General features: G+C 34.6%; 1 protein-coding gene across 1 annotated transcript in view; it reads left to right on the top strand.

Annotated features, from left to right (window-relative positions):
• LOC100876177 (terminal nucleotidyltransferase 5C) overlaps positions 1-19926 on the top strand; it is a 150869-nt gene that overhangs the window by 9591 nt on the left and 121352 nt on the right. The window lies entirely within an intron of this gene.

Consider the following 19926-nt stretch of genomic DNA (forward strand, 5'->3'; position numbering starts at 1 on the left):
TAGATTGAGTGATTTTTCTGTGGGTTATCTATAGGTTAACTTCAATTTCTCTTAGCCTCCCCTTAGGTTTATTTTCCTTATCCCTAAAACTTCCTGAGTTATCCGACACTTTGCTAGATCCTCACATATCCTGCCTTAACCTTACCTAGGTTCTACCTAGAGCCCCCTAGATCTCTCTAAGCCTTCCTGACTTCTTCCTAGAGTCCTCCAAAAACAAGAATACGTTGCACCAAAGTGTAAATTCCTCACAGAATTTATTCGAGCAGATATAAAACGGTACAAGACACACGTGGGAATAACGGATATGAAATTTCCATTTACACTCCAGATACGATCAACTTATACATGGTCTCCGCAGCACTTAACTAAATGAATAAATATAAGAATTGTTTAAAAACTCTGATCGGTGAACGTTAATTATATTTCCACGCTCTGCATCATTCGTTGCTGATCTTAATATCTGCACTTTTGATTTTATGCTAAAATCCATTGAAAAGCAGTCTCCCACACGTTTCTTGCGAATCTATCTCGCTCGTAATTTAGTGTCGTACGAACAAATTCTTGTACGCTCGATCGCGTTATCTCGTTCAATCCGCATTCGACGCTAATTAAACCAGCTGCGATATGTATTGCTTATTAAATTAACGGCTCAAAAGCTTCTTCCGCGAAAAACGATTATCGCAAACGTATAGAAAGCTATCGACTTCGTTTATTTTGAGGAAAGTCGGGCTCGTGTTTGACGAGCATCCACATATTTTCGCTAAAAGAAATTCCTCTCTCCGAAAATACTGATTCACGTGCCGACTCACCGTCCCGAATCTCGCCATCTGTTCAAACATCGAAAAACCGTAGCGATCGGTCGCGTGTCGTCGCGTGCAACCGCTTAAAATTCGTTGTAGCGCTTGCATACCGGAAACTCGTGCTAACTCTCGGCCATTATAAATTCAAATCGGACGTCCCGATAAAAGGTGTCACTGTGCTACCGGAAGCCTACGCATCTTCCAGTGAAAGCTTCTTCGGTATTCCTTGCTTGCTGATTACTATGTAATTGCCCGTGCGCATACGCTAATGAGCCGCTACGTCAGCTGGGACCATTATCCTACTGAATTATCTCGTTAAAAAGAAAAATCACCTCTTTATGAACCTATTCGAAATCTAAGGATATTCAGAACACATGTTGCTAATATCTAGGGTTTCATGGGACTTAGAGTAATCGGGAAGTATAAATATTCGATATCTGGGAATTTTCTGAATCTAGGAACATTTGGAGCTATTTGGGATCTAGGGAATTTCGATACATGGCAATTCAGAATCTAATGGTATTTCGATCTTGGGATTTTTGACGTGTGTGAAAATACAGGGTCTGGGGATTTTTGGAATCGTACCATCCAGAATCTAGGGATCTTTTGGATCTAGTTATAATCGAAGTTATTTGGAGTCGAGTGACTTTCGAAGTGTGAAATTGTAGAATCTAGTGATATTTCTGGTCCTAAGGATTTTTGGTATCGTACCGTTCAAATTCTATGGTTTTTGGATCTAGTTATAATCGAAGTTATTTGGAGTCGAGTGACTTTCGAAGTGTGAAATTGTAGAATCTAGTGATATTTCTGCTCCTAAGGATTTTTGGTATCGTACCGTTCAAATTCTAGGGTTTTTTGGACCTAGTTACAATCGAAGTTATTTGGAGTCGAGTGACTTTCGAAGTGTGAAATTGTAGAATCTAGTGATATTTCTGGTCCTAAGGATTTTTGGTATCGTACCGTTCAAATTCTAGAAATTTTTTGGACCCAGTTACAATTGAAATTACTTAGAGTCCAGTGACTTTCGAAGTGTAAAATTTTAGAATCTAGTGATATTTCTGGTCCTAGAGATTTTTGCTATCTTACCATTCAAATTCTAGGAATTTTTCAAATCTACTTACAGCCGAAGCTATTTGGAGCCTAGTAACTTTCGAAATATAGCATTTCAGAATCTAGTGATTTTTCTGGGTCTGGAGATCTTTGATATCTAAACATTCAAAATCTAGGGATCTTCTGTATGTAGTACTATTCGGAGTTATTTGCAATCTAAGAATATTTATAGTATAACGTTTCAGAATCTAGTAACATTCAGGATTTAGGAATTTATGGTACTTAAATTTTAAAAATCTAGAACTTTTTGGCATACTAGAAATATTAGAAGTCTAGGGATTTTTGGTATCGAGTATTCTACTCTCGATACTCAAATATGTTCGAAAGCTAGGAACTTTTGGAACAGGACCTTTTGGAATCTAGAGATATTCTGAGTCCAGTAGCTTTAAAAATTCAGTCCTGTTTGAAACATACAAGTTCTCAGAATCTAGGGAATATACAAGTTTTAGAAATCTTAAAAGATTCGTAATGTAGGGATTCTTCAACTTGGTGAATATCGTTGGGTACCTAGGGAGTTCAGGATATATTACTCTGCAATATACGTCTCCATATAATAGACACATATTTTAGCATGCACAGATAAATAGATGTTTAATAACGGTACAGGTGATCGCGATGAAATAAATGGCTGAATGCCGTCCTCGTGTTCGATAAATTGAAGAACGACAAATAGAGAAGTTGAAAGGTGTCTAATAGGCATTATGGTTGTTGATAAGGCGGAACTCCATTTAAAGGCCGTTGAATTGGCGACGGCTAGTCAATCGTTTAAGTTTAGGTTGACCAAAGTGGTTCTACCTTTCGCTTAACCTTTTCTTCATTCTCGTTACTTTCACGCACGATCACCGATCCCCGCAGTCGGTGACAAAACGTTATTCTATTTAAAGATCAGTCCGGTTATCGATGTCGACCGGCGACCGTATCGAAGAATGCCTACGCGTGGGCGGTTTAAACAGTTTTTTCGCGCATGAACAAAAGTCTAACCGCGACGAACACCGAACCGTGTATTACAACTGACGTAACTGTTCCATGAAAGCGACGATCCGTGAACGTGAAAACGGGCAAATTATGTAATTTTCTGGAATTCTTAATGTCTTCGAGCTGGGTTCGACATCGGTAAAGTTCATGAGATCGGCATTTTCGTACTTCGAACGATATAATTTTCACGGTATTATGTAAACCGATATTTCACAATTACTACAATAATTCGTATCTTGTCATACTTTACAGCGGTGAAATGTTGTTTATCGTATATATACGTTCATAGGTCAAGAAGATATCTCATATTTACAGCTCGGTCACTTGACGCATATATTTCTCGACTTCTAAGTTGTTCACCTGCTGTCATAACGTGGTATGTGAAATTCTGTCGTATATACACGTTGTTAGCTCGACTGACATGCAACGCGTATGTACGTACTTATGACATAATTAAGATATTACAGATGACAGCAATGATCACGTCGGTCGTATATATACGTTCGTACTTGAACAATTGTAGAACGTATATATTCGTCATCGGTACAATGTTCATGTATTGTCATAGTTTACTGTGAAGAAATTTCATCGATCGTATATATACGTTCGTAGCTCGATAATTATAGAACGTATATATTCGTCATCGGTACAATGTTCATGTATTGTCATAGTTTACTCTGAAGAAATTTCATCGACCGTATATATACGTTCGTAGTTCGATAATTATAGAACGTATATATTCGTCATCGGTACAATGTTCATGTATTGTCATAGTTTACTGTGAAGAAATTTCATCGATCGTATATATACGTTCGTAGCTCGATAATTATAGAACGTATATTTTCGTCATTGGGACAATGTTCATGTATTGTCATGGTTTACTCTGAAGAAATTTCATCGATCGTATATATACGTCGATAGTTTGACAGCCTACATGAAACGCATATATACGCTTTCAACATATGAAGTGATAATATATCGAACTTGCAACAATAAATTTTCATCAGTCGTATAAGTTCGTGGTTAAGTCATATGAAACATATACATAGCTGTCGATTGATTGCTTTAGACGTAATCAATTGACCAGTACAATAAAACCTAATAATCAAAAAGTTGACGGTAGATAACTACACAGTATAAGCGAAAGTATCGAAAGATTCGTCTATATCGAGACTTTACTGTAATTTAAAATAGCAAAGAATTGCACGTAGTTAATCTTGCATGCAATCATCAATTGACCAGTACAATAAAACTTAATAATCAAAAAATTGACGGAAGAGAACTATACGATATAAGTGAAAGTCCCGAAAAATTCGCTTACATCGAGTCTTTACCACAATTTAAAATAGCAAAGAATTGCACGAAATTAATCTTGTATGTAATCATCAATTGACCAGTACAATAAAACTTAATAATCAAAAAACTGACGGAAGATGACTACACGATATAAGTGAAAGTACCGAAAAATTCCCTTACATTAAGATTTTACTGTAATTTAAAATAGCAAAGCATTGCACGAAGAAATTAATCTTGCATCATCCTAGTCATGTCTATTTCTATTGTGGCAGCCAAATTGGTCCAGCTCATTGCACACGTTCATCAACCCTTTTCTAATCTTAACACGACGCGAAATATTATCCGTCTAAAGTAACAAGAACGACAAGATTCTCAAATCTAGACCGTCACACCGATATTCTATGTTCAAGCCGTGGTATCTCAATTATCGTCTACTCGTCACAAGATGACTTCCACGAATTTACAAATTTCTGCTTTGATTCGACAGACGTGAGTGCAACCATTCGTCCATTATAAAAATGCATTATAACGCGAGGAATTGAGTCGTGCTTCCTTCGGTGTCTTACCACAGGTCTTGTGATTCTCGGGCGAGTATATGCGTTCAGAGGGTTCAAAAGGTTGAGTAGGAAATCTAAGTGATACACGGTTCTGGTCGTTTTATCATGGTATCAGTGTCAGTCGGGTCGTGTACGAGAACATGAAGCGATGTCACTCGCGGCCATCGGCAAAAATAGACACGCTCGGCGGTCAAACGCGCACGAACGCAGCCTCCGCGCGGATTAGCGCTAGTTAAGGTCAGGATATTTGTGGACGGCGATGAAAGTGGCGCGCCACTTCGTGATCGCGAGGACGAGCCTCTTTCGTCTGGAATTACCAGTAATAGATGAAATTACCGCCATCTTTTTCACCCACATTACCTGCTCTCCAAATCAATCCTCGTCAGTCTCGTAACATACTTGTCAGCCGACTCTTGATAAATCCTGTGAGTTTTGACGCGGGATAATGAGATCCATATAGGTTTCAGATGATGTTCTACTTTAGAAAGTGTGGTATAATGTCTGTACTGTAATACGTGTTATACTTGGAGTATGTGTTATAGATACTACACATGTGGTGTAGTTATTAATATACATATGTATTGGTACATTAATATATGTTATACTATTCTATACATGTGGTCATGTGGTATATGTAATATATTAATATAGCATATGTTATGATACACAAGCCTATATAGGTACTACACATGTGGTGCAGTTATTTATATACATATGTATTGGTACATTGATATATGTTATATTGTACTATTCTATACATGTGGTCATATGGTATATGTAATATATTAATATAGCACATGTTATGATACACAAGCTTATATAGATACTACACATGTGGTGCAATTATTTATATACACATGTATTGGTACATTAATATATGTTATACTATTCTACATATGTGGTCATATGGTATATGTAATATATTAATGTAGCATATGTTATGATACACAAGCCTATATAGATACTACACATGTGGTGCAATTATTTATATACATATGTATTGGTACATTAATATATGTTATACTATTCTATACATGTGGTCATGTGGTATATGTAATATATTAATATAGCATATGTTATGATACACAATCCTATACATGTAGCATATGTAAAATAACGTACTATGTTCATGCAGCATATGTAATAATGTACTGTAAGAATATAGCATATGTAACAATTTTCTGTGTACATATGTTACATAGCATATGTTACATTATCCATATGTATGATATATAGGAATACTACAGGTATTTAAACAGAAAGTGTTATCTTTTGATAACGTTGCTATAGGATGCCCCAATTATATCCACATACATCATATATTATCACACATGTATGAATAAAGATTGAATTAATAAAATATTACGACACGGCTGTTTTAAAATTACAAACCATCAAATTATCAAAATAATCCAACACATCTGTATTTAACAATAATATTCAAACTGTATAATACATTTTATTAAAACACCCAGTACAATCATTAATCAAATGATAATGGCTAATCAGTTTAAATTGAATCAATAGATACTTAAAAAACTTGAGTATATCTTGAATTCATTTAAAAATAAATTGAATGTACTCATAAAAAAATTATCAGTATTATTATAAAATTAATCTGTGGAAGTTAAGAAACTTATAGTTAATAAGGAAATGTTTCGATGCGTTTTTAATTGACGATTATTGCGATAAAATTGTATTCGATGTGTTTTCATGGTCAAGCTATTGTGTGCTATGGGGAAGAAAATACAATAACATCGAAAGCATTAAATGATCGTTAACACGCCAATTAAGAAAGCATCGTGATGTAACGTTTCTACTTATCGCTTCTTTCTTTCTTAAGCACTTACGAAATCGAGAAATTGAAGATAGCATCGTGAGATAATCGTATCGAGCTGACCGAACACTTCAATGAGGATTACAAAACAATTTCGTCGAGTGTAATGATTTTTCGGTTCTTAGGTTTTATTAAAGGTTAAAGATGATTTGACAATTGGATTGGCAGAAGTACACGATATAAGTGAAGTGGTTGAGGGAATTATGATATTTGGGAATTGGGGTTTTGGGAATTTGGGAATTTAGGAATTTGGGTGATTGGAGATTTGGGAATTTGGGAATTTGGGTGATGGGAATTTAAGTGATGGGAATTTAGGTGTTGGGAATTTAGGTATTGGGAAATTTGGGAACTGGGAATTTGGGAATTTGGGAATTTAGGTGATGGCAATTTTGGAATTTGGAAATTTAGGTGATGGGAATTTTGGAATTTGGGAATTTAGGTATTGGGAAATTTGGGAACTGGGAATTTTGGATTTTTGGGAATTTAGGTGATGGGAATTTTGGAATTTGGGAATTTAGGTGATGGGAATTTAGGTGTTGGGAATTTAGGTATTGGGAAATTTGGGAACTGGGAATTTTGGATTTTTGGGAATTTAGGTGATGGGAATTTTGGAATTTGGGAATTTAGGTGATGGGAATTTTGGAATTTGGGAATATAAGTGATGGGAATTTAGGTATTAGGAATTTAAGAAGTGGGAATTTAGGTATTGGGAAATTTGGGAATTGGGAATTTGGGAATTTGGGAATTTGGGAATTTAAGTGATGGGGTATTTGGGAATTTGGGAATTTAAGTGATGGGAAATTTGAGAATTGGGAATTCGGGAATTTAGGTGATGGGAAATTTGAGAATTGGGAATTTGGGAATTTGGGAAATTTGAGAATTGGGAATTTAGGTATTGGGAATTTAGGGATTGTGTAACTTAAAAGTACTGAAAATTCCAAAATTTGAGAACATAGTTATTTGAAAGTTTAAAAACACTCAAACACAAGAATTGAAAATTTCCTCCACATATCCCCAATTCCCAGAATTTGTATCCCAAACACAATTCATCTAACAAAAAGAGGGTTAAAGCCCTATTCTGAATTATGATTCAACGCATTTGAAATATAAGTATCCCCAAATACCTAAGCGACTTCTGCGAAGAGGACTCCGCGTAGAAAATAATATATTCGAAACCCAGAAAGCACGCATTGTTTACTGCGTTCATGGGCGATGATTGCCACACACGCCCAGCTGTGTCCGTAAATTAGAAAACGTTGGGTTAATCGAGGTGTGTAAAATAGAAACGGAAAATTCTCATATTTCGATGTTATCGAGTACCGTGAAAAGGCAACGATTTCTCGTGCGAAAAGCGCAAAAATTATTTACCGCGTAAAGGATTGTAGCGCATAATTCGCCATGGTTGCTGCTCCTGTTGGCCGGTTCTGATGCTGCAGGCACAGGGCAATGACCCATTGATCCCACGGGAGGTTCTGCATCGTTGGAACGGCTAAAGGAATCTATTCGCCTCAGTTCGTAGCTTAGTGGAATAATTAAAATAACAATGTTGTAACGCTGTTTGTTGGTGCACAATGCGTGGCAAAGAAACACGAGGGAAAAACGAGCGCGATCGTGACGAAATTTTATGTGCCGGTTAGGCTAGGACCTTGATGTGGAACAAAAAGTAAAATAAATTCGTTCATGCACGAGTACTTTGTGTGTTTTACGGTAGAAAGACCTCGTCATTCGATGAAATTTCTTTTTACGATGAATTACTCGTGTCTGTGTGATAAGAAACGTATGTGTAATATTTTAGGTTCTTTCGTATCAGCTGGACGATTTCGAAATGTAGAAAGTCTGATTTAATAAATGGAACGCAAAATTTTATTTATTTATTTCTATTGAAAGCTTGGTTTCAAAGAAAATTAGTGCGCGGATAGGTTAGTAGTAGGCTTGTGGAAAATGGTTGATGGTTAGAGCAAATGGCTGACTTTTGGTATTGGGAATTTGGGTGATGGGACTTTAAGTATTGGGAATTTAGGTATTGGGAATTTGTGCATTGGGAATTTAGGTGATGGGAATTGAGGTATTGGGGAATTTGTGCATTGGGAATTTAGATATTGGGAAATTTGGGAATTGGGAAATTAGGGAATTGGGAAATTAGGGAATTGGGAAATTAGGGAATTGGGAAATTTGGGAATAGAGAAATTTGGGAATTGGGAAATTTGGGAATTGGGAAATTTGGGAATTGGGAAATTTGGGAATTGGGAAATTTGGGAATTGGGAAATTTGGGAATTGGGAAATTTGGGAATTGGAAAATTTGGGAATTGGGAAATTTGGGAATTGGGAAATTTGAGAAGTGGGAAATTAGGGAATTGAGAAATTTGGGAGCTGGGAAATTAGGGAGTTGGGAAATTAGGGAATTAGGAAATTAGGGAATTGGGAAATTTGGGATTCGGGAAATTTGGGAATTGGGAAATTTGAGAAGTGGGAAATTTGGGAATTGGGAAATTAGGAAATTGGGAAATTTGAGATTCGGGAAATTTGGGAATTGGGAAATTTGAGAAGTGGGAAATTTGTGAATTGGGAAATTTGGGAGTTGGAAAATTTGGGAGTTGGGAAATTTGGGAGTTGGGAAATTTGGGAGTTGGGAAATTTGGGAATTGGAAATATTTAGAAATTGGGAAATTTGGGAATTGGGAAATTTGGGAATTGGGAATATTTAGAAATTGGGAATTTAGGTATTGGGAATTTAGTATAATAGAAATTTAGGTATTGGATATTTAGTATAATAAAAATTTACGTATTGGGAATTTAAGAATTGGCTGAGCCAAACCTTCATTTCATTTTGTGACACAAATTAAACATATATTAGCACTTGATATGTAGTATGTCAGCTCGAAATTTAAAGTTTGATGAAAATGACTACATACGCCATTTACTAATATTCTGAACACAAAATGGCTGACGATCAGTCAAACAATGAGATTTTAAACCATATTCAGCTTGATTTCATTTTGTGACAGAAAGGAAACACAAAATGGCGCTTATGGTATATCAATTTAAAGCTTAAATTTCAGTCAAGACATACACTTTTCATAAATATTTTAAATAAATACAAAATGGCTGACAATCAATTCCAATCACTACCATTTTAAAACCACAATAAAAAACTTTCTCAATCAATAATTTTATTTTCAACAAATCTATCAAACAATACAATTTCCATAGAAAATTATTAAACTAAAATTGCATATTTTAATAAAAATGATTTATAATTCATAGTGTAAAATGGTTTAACAAAAAAGTAGTACAAAAAGCACAGAAAGAATTGTAACGAATGAGCAAATATAAAATTAGATAACAATTGGTTTACTTACCTAGTGAAACACATTATCAGTCGGTCATTCGATATCCTGGAAGTTCGTTGCCTATATTGTAATTAATATTATAATAACCGAGTGAAAGCGCAAGATATTAGTTACGTCGTAGCAAATTTTTCGATGTTTGAGGTCTTGATTCTTTTTGTGCGGTTTGTTTCTTTTTCGTAACTCGCGTGGAAGTGTTATACTATTGCACGGAAATGATGTTGCAATGAGTAATAATACATTTCAAATATGTCATAAGATTTGGATAAGAATTATATAAATCCTCTGTCAATTATTCTAAATTTATTTACGTTTAATATATAATTATTTTTTGATTCTATAAATATTGCTAAAAGCTAAATTTTATTCTAAATTGAAATTGTAAATTTTATTGCTTGAATTCTGAAGTGGTAGATTATTATTTAAATTAAGTAATTGTTAAATTATCGTTCTGAATTTCATTCGTTCGAAAGAGAATTAATTTAACTAAAATAGTAAAGTGAATTCGTATTTTAAAATATAGATATGTTAATTGTTACTGCTTCAAATGAAGCCTCTTAATTATTATTACTTGAAGTATTTATTTACTGTAAATCTTAATCTTATTAATCATAAAATGTATTCCCTGTACAAATTAATGTTAGCAGTGTTTTGAATATTTACCTTATTTATCTTTTCTTATTTTCCATTTTCTGTATCAATTCTTCCATAAAAGACGTCACTTATTACAGAATTAATCATTTAATGAAAATACGTGACTATGCAAGTAATCCTCGCTGTTAATTGCAAAAAACTCGTGCCTTAGTTAGAAGAATCTTATTAGCGCCGAAAATAAACGAGCCTTTTTTCTGCCCCGAAAAAAATGAGTGAGTTAACATGTTAAATAACGGCCGTAACATTTTTCGACCGTCTGTCTATAATCACTTTCGCGGATCGACATCCGGGGAATAAATTAGCATGATTCTAACACGACCAACCGGATCCGTCAAGGTCGACGAAGAAAGAACATCGTTGTTCTTGCGAGTGAAATACAATCGGAATGCGTGGGTAAAAAAGAACGTCCTATTAGCCTAATAAATTCGTCGATCCTTCGAAGCAAACTGAACGTCTAGGCAATAAAACTGTCGAGACCGGTTGCTTTCGATTTCGTTTGCGGTCTTGTTATTCCGAAAGTGAATTTTGTTTTTTATCCGCTTTTATTGTCGCATGCTGAAGAGGTAATGGATTACACGTGCGATCTTCCAAATGGTCTGCTTATCGCTACAAAAGAATAATTGCTGATGTTGCACTTGAAATATTAGTCATACTGTTGATTAATAGTAATAATGGCTTTAGTTTATGTAATTTTATTTTTGACATATTTCATTCTGGTGATCTTTTTTATTTGGTTTTTTATGGTGGATTGATATTAATTTTTAAGGAGAAGGGACATTTTGAAAGAAAAAGAAGTGTTGTGTATTATTGTTATATTGCATAGTATAAGTTTTGCATATGATATGGTATATACGGAATAAAATTTATAATAGTATAATTAAAAATGCAAATGGGGAAGCATAAATTGAATAAGCATTATTCAATGCTATTAACGTAATATAAAAACCTGGAATGTCTTATAACAATTTCAAATATTTGACTAGGTGTTACTATCACTTGTCTAATAAACTTTGGTCTAATATTATTCATAGTAAAGTAAATCCATAGATCGCCTTATCATTTCTACAAATGTATTTATATTTCATATCAAATCTTTCCATATGCAGAGTGTCTAAAAATTAGTGTAGGTCCCTGAAATGCGGGGTAGCTGACGTGATTCTGAATAAGATTTCCCTTTGCAAAAATGGGGTGTGAAGCTTCGTTTCTGAATTATTAAGGAAAAACACGGACCAATTAGAACGCGAGGCTTACGTGCGCTCAGCCATTAGGCTCGACGCTGTCTCTCTCGCGTCTGCGCATGCGTAGTCCTCGCGCTCTAATTCCACACATGGTAATTTCACGCGTGGTAATTCCAACGCGTAGTAATTTCATGCGTGGTAGTTCAACGCGTACTAATTTCACGCGTAGTAATTCCATGCGTGGTGACTCCCATGCGTAGTAATTCCACGCGTGGTAATTCAGCGCGTGATGACTTAAACGCGTAGTAATTTCACGCGTAGTAATTCCATGCGTGGTGACTCCAATGCGTAGTAATTCTACGCGTGGTAATTCAGCGCGTAGTAATTCCATGCGTGGTAATTCAACGCGTAGTAATTCCACGCGTGGTAACTTAAATGCGTAGTAATTTCACGCGTAGTAATTCCATGCGTGGTAACTCCCATGCGTAGTAATTCCATGCGTGGTGACTCCCATGCGTAGTAATTCCATGCGTGGTGACTCCCACGCGTAGTAATTCCATGCGTGGTGACTCCCATGCGTAGTAATTCCATGCGTGGTGACTCCCGTGCGTAGTAATTCCATGCGTGGTGACTGCCGTGCGTAGTAATTCCATGCGTGGTGACTCCCATGCGTAGTAATTCCATGCGTGGAGACTTCCATGCGTAGTAATTCCATGCGTGGTAACTCCCATGCGTAGTAATTCCACGCGTGGTAATTCAGCGCGTAGTAATTCCACGCGTGGTAATTCAACGCGTAGTAATTCTATGCGTGGTGACTTCAATGCGTAGTAATTCCACACGTGGTAATTCAACGCGTAGTAATTCTACACGTGGTGACTCGAACGCGTAGTAATTCCATTCGTGGTAATTCAACGCGTGGTTTTTCAATGCCTGGTAACTCCACGCATGGTAATTCAGCGAGTGGTAATTCGACGCGTGGTAATTCGATACGTGATAACACATACATGTATATACATAATTATGTATAATTCATTATAACATCCTATTTTACCACGAACAAAATAAACACCAAATAAAAAAATATAAATATCACTATAGAAAATTGTGTGCATACAGCGCCTTGTTTACCGCATATATAAAAGCAATACATCGACGAAAATATTTCTCTGCATGCTTATCTCCGATTCCCCTATCAATTTTGTTTTTCTTCCAATCATCCAACATTACGTAAGAATAATGGAGGTCTTTGATTTTCACCCGGTATTATTGCCGGCATGATGCTATTTGTGAATCAAGGTCTTAGCAACGTTTCACACGTTCCATAATATCAACTTGCATTGCCAGGCTTGCACGGATCATCAAAAATTCAGGCCCGTAATTAGTGTAGAGCCGTGGGCGTAATGTTTCCCGACAGTATATCGTCCACTACGCTCCTCCGCTGCGAGTCAAATTAACATTGACTCCGAATTTATTGCTTTATTCCCGCTGTTGATTATTTTAAATTTCGCTAATATCGTTTATTTGAACGCGTAAGACACCGGGAATTTTCTATCATAAAAATTTTCAATTATTCTACTGTATTTGGATTCTTTGGAGTGTATGAAATTTAAAATTATTGAAGTAATTGAAAGGTTTAATGTTTGATATAAGGGAAAGCAGATATATTTGAAATTTAAAAATAATTGAAAGTAATTGAAATAATTGAACACTTGAGTAATTGAAATAATTGAACACTTGATTAATTGAAATAATTGAACACTTAAGTAACTGAAATTTGAAAATAATTGAAAACTTAAATATTAGAAATTTGATAATAATTGAGGTAATTGAAAATTTCAATATTTAACACTCCAAAATACCAAAAAATGAAAAGTCTGTGAATATAGAACTTGAAAACCTGAAATTTGCAAATTTGAAAATTTCCAAATTAAGAATTTATATTTAATATATATTTTAAAGTCATTTGCATGAATTATATAAACCACGTATATTATAAAAGATTTATGTATCAACCGATCGAAACATTCGACATTCACGTTTCATTTTATAAATAGTTTTAGTAGCCTTATATTATAATAAAACCTAAGCCATAAATAATCCTAGAAGCCACTTCTGTTTTTTTGTCAGAATGCAGTTAATGTATCGAACAGAAATTGATTGGACAAACAAAATTTCGAAACGGTGAAGATTCAAGAAATCTGAATTTCGAGCTTGAAAAAGAATCGAATGCAGTGTGCAGAGTTTCTCATAAATCATATGTCATCATTATCATCGTTTCCTTGTCAACTGCAAATTGATTATACGTTTCACGAAAAAATTCTTCGGATGAATTCAAGTGGCTTGCTGTTTGTCATTCATCATTATAATGAATCTTCCATTACGGTAGTTGCTGTTTTTGACATTTTAACAGTGTGCGGTTCGGCACAGTAAGTTTATCGCATGATTAATTTTATTTAAGGAACTTGGTTATTTTTACAATTGCAATTTCGGAATTTTTTCGTACGGAGATGTTATGTAGAATGATAATTTCATGTTGGAATATTTATTATGGACTGAAAAAAAATTATGGACTGCAAAATTTGAGAATTGAAAATTTGGGAAGTTTAAAATTTGAGATTTGAGTTTTGCAAATTATAAATTTTGGAGGGTAAAATTTAGGAAATTGGAACTTGACAATTCTGAAATTTATGGATTTACAATTTGTAAATTTTGAAACTGAAGAATTTGAAATTTCTAAATTTTAAATTGTGGAGAGTGAAATTTGAAAATTTGGAACTTGAAAATTCTGAAATTTAAGAATTTAAAATTTGTAAATTTTGAAATTGAAGAATTTGAAATTTCCAAATTTTAAATTGTGGAGAGGGAAATTTGAAAATTTGGAACTTGACAATTCTGAAATTCAAGAATTTGAAATTTGTAAATTTTGACACTGAAGAATTTGAAACTTCCAAATTTTAAATTGTGGAGAGTGAAATTTGAAAATTTGGAACTTGAAAATTCTGAAATTTAAGAATTTGAAATTTGAAAATTTGGAACTGAAGAATTTGAAATTTCTAAATTTTAAATTGTGGAGAGGGAAATTTGAAAATTTGGAACTTGAAAATTCTGAAATTTAGGAATTTGAAATTTGTAAATTTTGAAACTGAAGAATTTGAAATTTCCAAATTTTAAATTGTGGAGAGGGAAATTTGAAAATTTGGAACTTGACAATTCTGAAATTCAAGAATTTGAAATTTGTAAATTTTAATCTTCAAAACTTCGAACTTGTAAATGTCAGAATTAATTTCAAACGCTGTTACAAAATTGCATCTCGAAATAAAAAATTAGTGTTCTTGAAATTCGAAGTTTTTCAATAGCTATCAAAATAAATCTACCTCCATTTTATTTCCGTATCAGATTGAACTTGTATGAAATGGAGCCTTTATCAAAATGAACCTGCATCAATCGAACAAGGTTAACAACGAAACGAATGGGTATCAGGTTCGATCGATTAATCAGACGCGTATAATCCAACATGGATCCAATAATAATCGTCTTATCAGCGGCTTATCGTTGTTCAATTAAAACTCATTTAATCACATCCAGCGAAACAATGGTCGAATCGATACCAGTATCAGAAGTCATTATAGAACAAATAAAAGTTTATGTAATTTGGAAATTGCTGATATCAAACTTTCGGTTATGTAAACAGAGAAAGTATTGATATGTATAAATATTTATTACTACGGTCAAATAAATTTTTCGTCAATTTTACAGATTTATGTTATATTTTTTATATGAAACTAATAGTGTCAATTTCGAGCTGAATTGAAACTTTTGGAATTGAATGATTTTCTAGTGGCGAATTACGATCAAGTTTACGTGTGTCTCTTGGCAGAAGATCTTGGAGGTGAACCAATTGTCGATTCATTCTTATAGACCTTCGAACCTCGATTCTTTTCGAGATGCCTAAAATAAGCAGTTTAATTGCATCAAGAAACTGTTTATTACATTGTCGTGTTGTAAATTTTAGAGCCATTTTTATTAAATAGAGACACTTTTTTTCAGTGTCATGAATTTTCAGGAAAAGAAATTTAGAAAGTGACAAACTTTTAAGACTGAGAATTTATAGTTATACATTGTTAAATTTGAAATATTAGAATTTTAGTCAGTGGCGAATTTTCAGGTTAAAATAATTGAAAACTTAAGTAATTAAAATTTGAAAGTAATGGAAAGTAACTGAAAGTAATTGAAATATTTCAAATAATTGAAATAATTGAATAGAATAGAAAAGAATTGAAAGTAATTGAAAATAATTGAAAATAATTGAAAATAATGGAAAATAATTGAAAGTAATTGAAATGTATTTAACGGCACAAACTCTCAAGTACAGACATTTACAACTTCAGCAAATGACAAGTCCTCAAGTCAATAAGTTTTCAGAGTCTTGAACTCGCAAATGTAGAAATAAAAAATTGAGAAAATGAATTGTCAAATGCAAAACATTACAACTTTATAAAATGACAATTCCTCAAGTCAAAAAATATTTAAGATCTCTCAAGCCCAAAAATGAAAAAATTTAGAAAAAGATGAATTCTCATATATAAAACAGAATAATAATGACAAATTCTCAAGTATGAAAAAGACCCTCGAACTTTAGAACTTGCTAAATTTTCATCAAACACCCTCAGACGAATATACAGCCTTGCTATATAGCCAATTTCGTTAATTGCCCCCCTGATTGTCGATCGAAAGCAGAGCATCTTCCAAGCACAAGTATCTATTCGAAAGTCCGTATTGAGCACGGTCCAAATGATTGAGCGGTACATGACATCCCTTCCGCGTATCAGAAATTTCACATGCTCGAAAATAACGCGGGAACCTTTCGATTGACCCGATAAATCGTTCGAGCCAGGAAAGGAAATCGTCGAACGAAGCGTATACGCGGCTGTGTCGGTGGCGGCGGCGGTGCTCGTTACGCCTGAAGGCTTTCGACGGTGAAATACCACGTAGAATGCACACGTAGAATTCCAACGTCCCTTTCATCGAACCTCCAATCATCCTCGGTGCAGCATCGACGGTGTCGCGCATCAACGGTACGCCACGTTAAAAGTGGACGTAAGAAAGTAAGTAAGCACCGTGTTAGCTGGGTTAGCTTAGCCAGCGAACGATCGATCGTACCACGTTTTCTTCACCACCTGGTTACGTAAACACCGTGTGCAGACACCAGCTAATCTAACATCGCGGAGATAATGCACCGACGATATCCAATTCACGCTACGTAAATCTACATATGTGTGGAGCGGCCGCCTTCCAATATGTAACAAGAACGAATCCTGGAACCGATTCCACGGCTGTCGATCAATTTTCGATCTGATTGAAAGCTCCGCATGTCAATTTCGGTGTCTACATATGGTTACTTGGATGTATCGCCATATTGGCATATAAGGGATACGCTGATACATTGATATGGACATCTGGACTTTTGGAGATTTTAATTCGGTTCAAGGTTTTTGAGGGTGTAGAGAGTATATGAATCTGGTATGTTATGTTATGTTAGGAATGATAGGAATTAGGGGATCAATCTGGGAATCTAGGGATTGGAATATGTAGAAAGAATATGTTGGGATGTAGAGATCTGGGAATGTAGGGATATGGGAGCTTGGTCTAGGAGTCTACAGGTTTAGATCTCTAGGTACCTTAACATTTAGAGATCTGGAGATCTGGGGTTCTGAACATCCAAGAATCTGCAGATGTAAGGCCCTAGAAATATATGGATTTGGACATTTATGAATGTGAAGGTGTTAGAGATATGTGGATGTAGGTATTTGAATTTGTGAGAACCTTGACGTGTAGAGATCCTCAGATCCAGAGATTTGGACATCTAGCAACTTACCTATGTTAGAATCCGTAGATCCAGAAATTCTGAGGATATATCCTCAGTAAGGTCTTAGAAATATATGGATTTGGACATTTATGAATGTGAAGGTGTTAGAGATATGTGGATCTAGGTATTTGAATATGTGAAAACCTTGACATGTAGAGATCCTCAGATCCAGAGATTTGGACATCTAGCAACTTACCTATGTTAGGATCCGTAGATCCAGAAATTCTGAGGATATATCCTCAGTGAGTACAAATACCTAATATAAAAATTTGGGAATATCTGAATTCGAAAATACAGACATCTTACTGATACAGCAATGTAGAAGTCTATCAATACACATAGGTATTTAGCGATACAGCGACGTAAGAGTCTAGGGATCACCAGAACCTCATTGCCGGTCAATTTTCTGAGTCGATGTTGGATTCATCACTCTCTTTGCTGTACTGTGTGTGTACGATCTCGTGAAAGGCCGCGTGGTTCGGCTTGGGTAATCGCAGACGATTTTTTTGCACGACGGGTTTTGAAATAGGCAACGCCACGGGGCGAGCACAAAGAAAGATGCCAGGAGAAAGAAAAACCAAAAAGAAGGGCATCCGTGATCTTTTAATGGCTCCAATTTTGCCCTCCTTATTAACACGGCTACCCGACAGAGATGCTTATCGCTTTCCTTCGGGCAATCTTTATGTAATAATTATCTTAGCTATGTAATTTGTTTATTGGTAGGTTAGTGCAGATGAGGTTTCTCGGATTTGAAATGTGAAAGTCTTTTGGGAAAGAATTTATGTAAGAGATTGTGGCCTGGGGTACAATGGCTGCTTGATAATTGTTCGCCATAGAATTGGCTGCTACATAAGTGTCTACTTATTTGTATTACTCATGTTACTCGTACTTATAGTCATAAATGCTTGTATTCATAGTAGGTTAGGTAAATAATGAATGTGTACAGTAGACGCTTGTTATATTGCCATTTTCATATGGACTATCATATGCTTTTAAATTATTAAATTATCTTTCGTTCTTTTACTATATTACTAGTCTAAACTTAACTCATACACGAGCAAGTAAAAGTTAGTATACCATTTAAGGTTTGATAATTAAGATCTCTTAGATAAATCCGCCCTTAGAGCCCCAAATGCAGGGAATTATCGAGCAACAACTGTTTTTTTTTTTACAATTTTGAAATGAATAAAAAAAAAACTTGTTTTAATACATTTTGTAACATTAAAATCAGGAATCTTTTAGAAGCGTGATTGCAGGTGCTCAAAACAATAATTAACCGTGATTGCAGATAATAATTAAAAAAGTATTTCTGCAAATCTTTTATACAATTACCTGATAAAATTGACTTCCTGATGTTATGTCTTATCGAGTAATTATTTAATACATCCAGGTGTTTTGTCACGAGGTACTACGCAGTTTTATTTACTCTCACTTTATCAACTTGTAATAGATAATCGATCGTTGATCGATGTTTCTGGAAGATTGCGATGATCTCATTTCTATGCACGTAATCTCTGAACAATAAATGATAAATACAACGTTTTTCAAATTTATTAAAATTTTATTCTTATTTGTATGCAAATATTGTAACATATGTTAATATATTTCAATTTCAATAACACCTTAACGTAAATTGCACATAGGTATATTACGATCGGTATTAAATAACGCGTTTGAAAAATAATGAAAGAACAACGTATTACAAGCACAATCTTGATCGCTTACATAAATTTTTAATAATACACCTCGACGAGTTTCGCAATTTTAACAAGCCATTAAGCATTGATGCTCGCTTGTTTCAGACATCGTTCGATTTCTTTTTCTTTGCAATTGTGATAACGGTGAAATTTAATTAAAATGGCTCACTGAATCGTGCGCACGATAACGTGCTTTCAGCAAACACGTTGCTTTATCATACTCGTGTTATTTTTATCCAATATTCTTTTCTTATAGATAACCGTTACATTGTAGCACTTTTGCAATTGCTTTTCAAACTCGAATTTATTGCGCTACTTTCAACTTTTGATTCACTTTGATACCCTTTCGATTTTTATTGGTCGATTGGAAGCTGGGAAAATTTATTTCGAATTGGAATTTTGGAAATTTAGGTATTGGGAATTTAAGAAGTGGAAATTTAGAAATTGGGATTTTAGGTATTGGGAATTTAGGTGTTCGGAATTTAGGTACTGGGAATTTAGGTGTTGGGGATTTAGGTATTGGGAATTTAGGTAATGGGGATTTAAGTATTGGGAATTTAGGAATTGGGAAATTTAGAAATTGGGATTTTAGGTATTGGGAATTTAGG

This window comes from Megachile rotundata, chromosome 7 (assembly GCF_050947335.1).
Source record: "Megachile rotundata isolate GNS110a chromosome 7, iyMegRotu1, whole genome shotgun sequence".
Classification (NCBI taxonomy): Eukaryota; Metazoa; Arthropoda; class Insecta; order Hymenoptera; family Megachilidae; genus Megachile; species Megachile rotundata.